The 10,881-nt window shown below is 38.2% G+C and overlaps 1 protein-coding gene across 1 annotated transcript in view; it reads right to left on the reverse strand.

The window, feature by feature from the left end:
* ITGA1 (integrin subunit alpha 1) overlaps window positions 1-6,430 on the reverse strand; it is a 232,324-nt gene extending 225,894 nt beyond the window's left edge. The window contains exon 1 of the mRNA XM_082455867.1: window positions 4,435-6,430. The gene's annotated coding sequence lies outside the window, so the exon portion shown is untranslated. The remainder of the gene's footprint in view (window positions 1-4,434) is intronic.
* Window positions 6,431-10,881: the final 4,451 nt, after the last annotated feature.

Consider the following 10,881-nt stretch of genomic DNA (forward strand, 5'->3'; position numbering starts at 1 on the left):
AGGAGCGTATGCAAATCACATGCAGATGTGGCCTTCACCCTGGGGAAAATCCCAAAAGACAGCTACTTCCTGTCATGAAGAAGAAAATGTCACAGAGATTGAGGAAGCAATTGTCTGTGTGAGAGATTTGAGATATTGTGTGTTTTTCTTTAATTGAGGTATAGTTGATGTGATATTTTTTTCCTCTTACTGATTCTTAGTTTCCTCATCTGTAAAATTAATATTTTAGATTAAGTGACTTCCAAATAGTTTTAGTTCCATGTTTCTAAAGTACCAGGGATGTGTTTTAACCACATTACAATTTTACTAAGGGCTAAGGCCTAGAGGGGTGGGATAGGGAGGGTAGGAGGGAGACACAAGAGGGAGGGGATATGGGGATATATGGATACCTATAGCTGATTCACTTTGTTATACAGCAGCAACTAACACAACAACGTAAAGCAATTATACTCCAATAAAGATGTTAAAAAAAAACTATGTACAGCTAAGAACACAGTTGTATAGTCTTGTGTGTGTATATGTGGTACCAACAGAGCACATAAAAAGATCCATAAAATTCGAGAATATTTATTTTTGGTTTTTATGTTGTTCAAAAATTTTAGTCATGATCACCACAGGGATTTTAAGAAGAGCTTACTCCTAACTCCACCCATATTTATGATGGCTTGACTTTGCCTCTTTCCTCAACGGTCTCGCAGTCTTGAGGAAACCTGCCATACTTTTTTATGTGAATAAGTAATTCAAGTGGTTGGTGTAATTGGTGTGTGTGTGTGCACTAGAGACAGACCCTTTGACTTCAAAGGTTGGCCCAGATTTTATGAAGAATGTTAAAGGCCCTGCCTGTTCCAAATGTATGTCCTACTAATCCAACATGGATTCTTCTTTTAATGCCCCATATTGTGTGTCTCTTTAAATATTATCAAACCCCATGATTTCAACTACCACCTTAATATTGTAACTGCCCCCGGCCAAATAGTTCTAGCTCTTCAGAGAAAGCTCGAGTCCAAAAGCATGTATTTCAAATGAAACCAGTGTATTCAGCAGACTGCTAATTAGGCAAGGTGATTGATTCCTTTTTATCTGTTCTGAGTGCAATTTGCTTCCTCATTGTTATGACTGGTTTATCTCATTGGTAATGCGTCTTACTTCAATAGTCACTTTTTGTTTTGTCAGACGGCTTGTAGAAAACTATGGTGGTATGTGAAGTAATGGGGGTTGGCATTAGTATTTTTAGCATGAATTGCAGGTAAGGCTAGATATTGTTAGGGAATGAAACAGTAGTAAAATAAGCAGGATATGCACATAGGAATGCATTTATAATTAGAAAAGTTGGAAAGTACCTGTATTATTATTGCTGGCTGATAATTTTGCCTAACATTTGCTAGTTTAAAAAAGACCCTTGGACTTCCCTGGTGGCGCAGTGGTTGAGAATCCGCCTGCCAATGCAGGGGATACGGGTTCGAGCCCTGGTCCGGGAAGATCCCACATGCTGCGGAGCAACTAAGCCCGTGCGCCACAACTACTGAGCCTGCGCTCTAGAGCCCACGAGCCACAACTACTGAGCCTGCATGCCACCACTACTGGAGCCCGCAAGCCTAGAGCCCGTGCTCCGTAACAAGAGAAGCCACCGCAATTAGAAGCCCATGCACCACAACGAAGAGTAGCCCCCGCTCACCGCAGCTAGAGAAAGCCCGCACGCTGCACCGAAGACCCAATGCAGCCAAAAATAAATAAATAAAGGTATATTAAAAAAATAGAGAAACAATTATTTAAAAAAAACAAAACGCCCTTATATTAGACTCTTGGTTATTCTATCTATGTATTTTTGAGACTGGGCTATATGTACAAACAAGTTTGCTTGTTCTGATCGAATTGCCTGTAAAACATTGGTTTAAAAACCCCTCAAGTCAGTGAATAATTAATTTTACTGTTTTCTTTTTTTTACTAACTTGATATTTCTTTTTACTAAAGAATAAATCAAAATAATTAAACTGGTTTGTGTATGAAAAAACTCTATGTGTGTAGCCTTCATTTTTTTGGAAGTTGAACTCTAACTTCTCTCAAAGTTCAATGTCAGTATTCCTCCCAGGTTTACATGTATTCCTCGTGGGACCCTTGTTCCTTACGGGACCTCTGCTTCTGTTACTAGTAGCTTCAATGGTCAGAAATTTATCTGGGAAATACTGGGAAAGTGGCAGGGAAGAGGAGACTAAAGTTTAGAACAGGAGCTATGAGGAAGGGAATAGATATTGTCGAGCTGGAAAGAGAGGGCATGAGAAGGCCTGGGAGGAGAATTTGAAAGCAGATGGTAGAGTTAGGCAGAGTCACAGATAAGGATGGTATAGTTGGTATTTAAGACTAAAAGCTTGGACCAGAAGAGCCAGAGTACTGGGGATAGATGAAACCGATGATCAAAAACAGGAGATTGTCACTGAGTAAGAAGGATAAGCGAATAAGTGAAAACTAGAGGTCAAGATGAGGTCGCAGTTAGAAAAATTACCAGGAGAGCAGCAGCAGACACAGGTCCAAGAAATAAGAGAGCTTTAAAACTAAATTCAGTCAACCCCACAAGTCTATCTCCTGCTGAAGCAGGACCAAAAGCATCCAAAGGCCTTGAGGGTTAAGATCAATGCCATCCTCAACAAGTCACCATCCTAACAGATATCAAGAGTAGGAGAGGGGGTAAGTGGTGCAGAGGGTCCTTCTGAGATGCTCAAGTTAAGTCAGTCATTTTAAAGGCATGTGTTGAATTTGTAATTATATTTTCCAAAGAAAAATTTGTCATGGGTGGCTTGATATTATGATATAGAGTCTGACAATAGGAGAAAAATATTTAATATTAGGACTCTCTCAGAATATCCAGGCCAAACAGTTGCTGCGGTTACTCTGACATGGAAAAAAAGACAAGAAGAGTGATTTTGTGTAGCATTAAGAATTAACTTACAAATAGAAGCCTCAGTCCCCCACAAGAGGGACTAACGTGATTCATGGCTCCAACGACCACATAAAAAAAAAGTAACACACCTTCTATTAGACTAAAACTGAAATGCTTGGATAGGCCACTGTGGTCATAAAAGACAAAGACTTTAATCTGCTAATGCTTTATATTTTATTTTATAGAAAATATCTATCATTGAGTTCTCAAAGGATCATAGAGTACTGAAGAATGATGTATTGATAAAATACAGCATAAGGAATATGGTCAATAATACTGTAATATCAATAAATTTGTATGAAGACAGATAGTTATTTGAATTACTGGGGTGATCATTTCCTAATGTATTTAAATGTTGAATCACTATGTTGTACACCTGAAACTAACATAATATCGTTCATCAACTATACTTCAACAAAAACAAAAAAACCCTGTTAAGATTCCACAATTGAAAAAACATAGAAGAGTGATAATAAAGTCATTTTTGATCCTTAAAAAAGATTAGTATGAGGCAAAATAAAACAACGTAACTCTGCTGGAGGAGCAAAGTAACTCCTGAGGCCCCTTTTGAAAAGGAACATTCTATTCGAAGCTCCTTTGAAGTCAGTAAAGCAAGATGACTTTCTGGGGGTTTTGATTTGCAGTCAATAATGTACTGAGAGTCTCTCAAATATAAATACTTGTAGGCAACCCACTGTGATGCAGGGGTGTTTTACTAGCCAAGTCTGGTGTCATTGAACAGTAAGAAACTTTAGAAAAGTGAGCATTATAAGAAATGAAATACAGGACTGTCCATTTTTTTTTCTTTGTGATCTTAATTATTTGGAGATAACTTCTAAAATCCTATTTGTAAAAATTTCCATTCAAATTAAGTCAGTAATTGTACTTAAAACCCCATCTAGTGACCTGGGCAAGTAGCATATATTTCCCCTCTAAAATGTACTTTAATATATACTTAGGTTGTTTTTATAGAATCTTAAGAAATAATCTGAAAATGGCTTACAAACACAGCCTGCCTTTGTATCTATGAAGACAGTAGTCTGATAAATTTAGCAAAATTTCTGGGTTTAATAGAAGGCCTGCTCGTAATTTTATAGGTTGCTGGAAAATATCTTGAATTTCATCTCATACCCAAATATGAGAGCAACTAGACTTGTGCTAGTCCCTTTTTATGAGGGAGCCTACAAGATGTCTTATGTTTCACCAACACAACCTACATAGACAGCATATGGGCAGAGGGATTCCTATAGCAATGTCTAATGCAGTGCTTCTCAAGGTGAGATTCAAGGGCCATGTGTTTTGGAATCACCGTAGATGCTAGTTAGAAGTGTGGATCCCTGGGTCTCATTCTCAGATAACGATCCCTGGTGAGAAATTATGGGAATCAGAATTCCTAACCAGCTCCCTAAGTGATTCTAATGCACTGTAAATCAGAGAGCTCCTGTTAGTGGCTCTTTTGCTCATTCTTTGGACAAATACAAAGGTGTGTTATTGCTTACCTTGATTATCAGGATCTGGGGGCAAGGAGCAACCTTTTCCTGCGAATCCTTCTGGCAATCTGATCCTGGAACAATTGCAGGCAACCAGCGAAGGTCTCCTTCTAGTGTAACCTGAGATGCTCTCTCTCATGGAGTTTTGCAATTTCAAGTGGAAGATTGTTTTGTTGTTTTAAGACTTTACAGTTTTCCACTTTATAGCTTTTCCCATCCGACTGTGAGGAAAAGACTTAATGTGCTTTTTGTTTTTATTTTTTTTATTTCTGTGTATTCTTTCCCCTTTTATTCAGGACCTCTTTGTAATTTCACTATACATTTGTTCACCTGAGAAATAAGCATACTTAATTTTTACTTTTTTGCTTATGATGATTACTTTTTATGTTTTAGTACCCTCTTTTCTCTCCCTTGTTTTCTTTGATACTTCTGAGACATTTTTTTTTTTTTTTAATGTTAAGTAACCTTTCTCTCAATGCAATATCTTTTAAAAAATCTTCCTTCAGGGTAATTGTGTCTTTTCTCCTTTACATCTGGTTTTCTGGGTACTGATTAGGGAGGGACCCTGGCCTTGTTTCTGCTTCCTTTCAGACTGAAAGATAAGATAATGAGGAGGGACATCACTGTCCCAGATGGGCTCTGGCTCTGGCTTCCGATTTTGTAAATGCTGGATTTTCTCACCCTTTCTTTTCTCACACAAGACCTCACAAAAGCAGAACTTCCATGGTTCTTGTGGCCCTTTCCAGGAAGGAAAAAAAAATCTTTTCTTTCCTAGTTTTCTCTTTCTCCTCTTACTTCTTCTTCTTTTTATTTTTAAACTTATTTTAATGTTGATATGCTCAAAAAGAAAATAATAAATTTTATTGTATTTTTCCAGAATTTTTGATGACTTAAGGAGTTCAGAGAAAAGTAGGAATAGAGGTTAGAAAGGAGTTCTGGGCCACTGGTTTTCAAAACACTTGGTAACACATACCCATAAAAGTAGTTAATAATTTTACAATCTGAACTCTACTCACTACTATGAAAGGCATTTCCTTAGTTTTACACTCTGAACATAATGCTTACATTTACCCTTACTGGGTTTGACAACTACCTTATCAGGGATAAAAGGGGGTAAATATAGATTTAATAAATTAAAATGAACAAAGAATTCTCAAACTTCATTGTATCCAATAGTTTCAAGTTTCTCTCTGTTTTTTTGTTTGTTTGTTTGTTTGTTTTACAAGTATAGTTTATAAGTAGATCTGATTTACATCTTTTTTCCCCCCTCGATAATTTAATTCCCTCTAAAAGTTCTGGAACATGAGTGCTTAAGTCTATAGGGTGATAATATTGTTTTTAGAAAGAGATAGCCATGAAGAGTTACGTGGTGTGCCAATAAGATCCGTTTTCTAGAAAATAGATTCAGGTTTGCTTCCCTATGACTGAATGATAAGGGAGGATACAATTTTTGGTAATTCTGGGTTAGGTGATCCAATCTCGTTGTTTTTCTGTTTCCTTTTTATTTAGTACCTTTTCATAATAGTGATAAATTTGCTACTTACTAGTTCGATTGAAGAATCAATATATTTAATTTTTAAATTTTTTGCCTACAATGTTTGTTGCTTTTAGTTTAGTACCCCCTCCGATACACACACACACACACACACACCCCATTCTGGAATTTGGATTACATTAAGGTTCAGATATTCATTTCTTTCATCCAATTCTATCATTTTTTTGGACACCTCCAACTAGCAATGGGCAAGTCAAATATTTAAAAAATGCAGCCATTAATGTAAGACAAAAAAAACCTTTTACTTGTTTTTTCCCGACTTTGGATTTCCTAATGAATATAACAGACAGTAGGAATGCTTTAGGGGAATACATGCTAAACGTTATAATATCCCTATCACATTATTTCTGTTCCCTTGGTATTTGGCAGGCATTACCATGCCCTCGACTCCTCTTAGCTTTTGCCCTTTTGGCAGGAAATTTCTTTGGTTTATTCTTTTTTTATATATATAAATTTATTTATTTATTTGTGTGTTTTATTTTTGGCTGTGTTGGGTCTTCGTTGCTGTGTGTGGGCTTCCTCTAGTTGCAGCGAGCAGGGGCTACTCTTTGTTGTGGTGTGCGGGCTTCTCATTGTCGTGGCTTCTCTTGTTGCAGAGCACGGGCTCTAGGCGCGCAGGCTTCAGTAGTTGTGGCACCCGGGCTCTAGAGTGCAAGCTCAGTAATTGTGGTGCACGGGCTTAGTTGCTCCATGGCATGTGGGATCTTCCTGGGCCAGGGATCGAACCTGTGTCCCTTGCATTGGCAGGAGGATTCAAAACCACTGCGCCACCAGGGAAGCCCCTGGTTTATTCTTTTAATCTTAATTCTACCTGACTGGACCTCAACCCATCTTAATGGAAACATTCTTTAGAGAAGAAAAAAGGCAGCTTAGCTAGAGGCTGGTTGAGGTTTCATTGAAACACCGCTTGTTAAATCTTTATGGTTAAGAAGAGGCCGGAGTGGTCTTAGTACACACAGAACTACCATATATTGTCATTTTGTTTTTCTCACAAATCCAAATAAATTGCCATTGCCATTAGTAGATAGTTAGCAAGACTAAATTAGGCAACATATTCCGTAGCGTATTTCAGAAACATTGTCACAGTAGTTAAACTGCATCAAGTTAACTCATAAAAGTGTATTCTATAATATTTGTTTCAGCAATCTTTTTTAAATGTTTCATGTCAAAAGCCTTCTACAAGTAAGTATCTACAGACTTAAAAATTCACAGTGCACAATGCTTGAATAGTGGATACTGGATGTTATAGGTTACCTGGAATGCTGAATAAATGCTAAACACAATGTTTTATGATCAAATACGGAAGTCACAGAATGGAATAGCTATACTACATTTTAACCAACCTGAAGTTTATACTTGGCACATATTTTAAAAAGCTTAGTTTCTGATTGAACAGTTTTCTTGTTTGAACAATTATTCCAGAAGTCTGCCTTATTTATATTAAATCCAGTCTTAACTTATTTAGTAGCTACCTCATTAAGGAAGCATTTGGAATTATATAAGTGCTGATAAATTTCAAATTATGTAATTTAAGGAGAAACTACAACTGAATTGTACTTTAAACAGAAATGGGCTCTTCTTGCATTCATGGCCAATTTACAAGAAGCAGGAAATACTACACAATTATCTGCTTGCCTGGGTTTCATCATGTGGTAAATGCAAGGTGAGTAACAGCTGTCACAGATAAACACAATTAGTACTAAAAGATTAGCGCCAGGTATCAAAGGGCACATGCACAGAGTCACTACCAGGTGAGTCAGGGAAATTGTAAATTAACGTATTAGCTTGATGCACATGAAATTGCCATTTTTGGGTCAGAAGCAGTGGAGTATTGGCTATTTCATGTGATCAACCTTAGATCTTTCAGAACGAAAAAGGACCTTGGATATACTTTAATCCAAGTTTTCTTAACCTGGGGTTAATATGGGCTGACCTCAAGGAGACCAGTAGCCCTAATCCATTTATTAATTCAACTGATAGCGTGGGGAAGCTTATGATGTGCCAGGTACTATCATGGTAACTGGGGATATGCATGTGAGAAAGACTAAGTCCCTTGCCCTCATGGATATTACATTTCAGTGGGAAAGCCTAGCAACTAATACATAATACATGATGTCACTGCTGAATTGAATGCAGACATGTATGTCCTATGTTCATGTATGCATTTTTCTGGAGGGAGAGTTCATTGAATTCATGAGAGTGGTTTATAATCACCAAGGGATTGAGAATCAGAAACCTATTACACCCTGCTCATTTGATAGATGGAAAACCCAGAGCACAGGCTCGGAGTGATTTGCTCATTGCCATGTGGTTCATTAATGGCTGACTTGGAATCAGCACCCAGGTGTCCTGTTTCACTATCAGTCACTATTGCACACTGTAGGGGAGGTGATCTATGATTTTTCATCCCTTTTCTGTATTTATTTTCATTTTCACAGTACCTGCATACCATTTTGACTCAACAAATTCATGCCAAGAGTTGAGAATCTGGTCACAGAGACCTCGACCCTGACTTGAGCATTGTAATGTTTTAGCTTTGTGACTTCAGGAAATTGCAGAAACCCTCATGGCCCCAGTTGCCACATTTGTAGAGTGATGTAAGTCATAACTGACAAATTATTGTGAGGATTAAATGAGATCATTTACATGCACACACACACACACACACACACACACACACACACACACAGGTGTGCCCCCCACATTACTTGGTATAATGCCTTTCACCTGATAAGCACATCAGTTATTGTTATTATTACTGTTTAAAATTTTATTAAGCCTGTTCTTTGGTGCCATGTCCCCAGGCTCTAAAAATTCACTCCTCCTGTCTTCACCAGACTCTGATTCGAATGGCATGATTGGACTTTTACTAAATTCAGTAAAATGCAGAGGCAGTAGTGACCAACTACTGCTACAGACTACAGAGTATGTACTCTGGGGCTTGGCTGCCTGAGTTCAAATCCTGGCTCCACCACTTACTATGTATGTAGCCTTGGGCCAGTTACACAGATTTTTCTGGGCCTTTGTTTCCTCATACCTAGAATGGTGATGATAAACTAGCTACCTCACAGAGTTGTTATGAGGATTAAATGAGCTAATACATGTTACAACAGTCCTGTGAGGTGGACATTATTAGGTTTGTTTTAAATAATCAGACACTTTTAACAGATTTGTCTAAAGTCACACTGCTATGTGTGGCAGGGTCATTATCTGAACTCAGAGTCAGTACTTCAGTGTTTCTCAATGTCATTAGAATAAAATAGGTAGATGGGGGAGGGCCTGGTGGGCCCTGTCTCCGCAACATGGTCTTTACAAGTCTTTGTCCTCCTTCAGAGGAGAAAGAGGAGCTGCCCAGAGTGCCCTCTCTTCATTGGCGTTTGGCCAACTCTCTGTGACAGGACAAACACCCTGAGGGCTTAAATATGGAAATCTCGTGGTCTCTTTTGTCATCCTGTTTGAGACTGCTTCAAATACCAGGGTTCCACCAGATTGTAAACTGCTCGAGAGCATTTTATGTGTCTTCATTACTCCTAGCAGTACTATACACAATACTGGGCACATAGTAGATTCTCAGGAAGTTTTATGTCTGTTTCAGATGAGTTTTCTCATTCCTTCTTCCTTGTGCTTTTATGTGTTGTCTGAGTTTTATATGATAAATGTGGTATTTTTTTTAGTAAAAAAATTAAGCTATTTTCCCTGTAAAAAAGCAACATGTGGATTGATTGGTTGATGACTTGCCATATCTACCCCTTTGAAATCTATCCTTTCTCTTGAGTAGGCCAGGGGATGTGGCTGTCCCTGCCCAAAGGGATCCTGATTGATCTTCTCTGGTGGCAACAGGGCTCTGCCCCCTCCTTCCTGTGGGATAAAGGAGAGGCTTGGAAGAGTGGTTGGATTGGAAGGCCCTGGGGGCCAGCTCTTTTTCCCACAGTCCTTTCCTCAGTCTCTGACTCAGAGTGAAGCTGGCTCTGTTTTCTGGTCTCCTCTTTCCTCTCCATACCTCGTGTGCTAGAGTTGTTTTCCAAACAAAGAACAGGCCATGTAAAGTCTGTGACCCAAGCTTTATTGATATGGAAGACAGATGAGTGAAAAGGAAACCAGACCTCTTCCAGCATTCTGTGAACAAAACATATTTTAGAGGAAGCTAGTTCTTTTATGATGAAAGGTAGACAGTGAGGGAGGGGCTAAATTCCTAGTGTGATGTCTGTCTTCTTACTCCCGTCCGTTGAATTATTTTGTGTGTGGAAGTGTGTATGTGTGTTTGTGTGAGCAAGAGATATATCATTTTCTTTTTTATTGTTACAACTAGAGAAAGGTTTGAAATTTTTGCCTATTTCATTTTCACAAAATTAAACCTGAAGTAAAACATACATTTTATAAATAGTGTTAATTGATGTTGCTGATAGTGCCGGGCAAAACTTGGGTAGCATTTTCCATAAAATAAGGATGATTGATTTGGCAAAGATGGAAAATATCGGATGAGAAACATTTAGCCTCTTTCCAGGATCAGGGTGCCCTGTAAGGCTCTGAGGTGGTGCATTGGGGAAGGTATCAAAGGGTGAGAAACAGCACAAGTGAGTAGGCAGCAAAAAGGTTGATGGCAAAGAAATCTCCAAGGACTGCAAAATATACACTCAAACATAAACTTGAATGTAATTTATCTATATAGTTGAAGAAAATGGATAGGTATATTTTCTATTACATAGGTCTTTTTGTATTTCAAAGAAGAGACACTTTCAAATCTTCTTAGGACTATTCACCTGAAGTGTCCATTGAAATATCCCTAAGTGGCAGAGGAGTAAGATGGATATCTTCAATCTGTAGGGAGGTTGGGTTTGGGAGCATATTCTCAAGCAGTGTATAGGAAATTTAAAAATTATTCTGTGTCTCCTGTTTTATTT

Source organism: Balaenoptera physalus (assembly GCF_965194825.1).
Source record: "Balaenoptera physalus genome assembly, chromosome: 3".
NCBI lineage: Eukaryota > Metazoa > Chordata > Mammalia > Artiodactyla > Balaenopteridae > Balaenoptera > Balaenoptera physalus.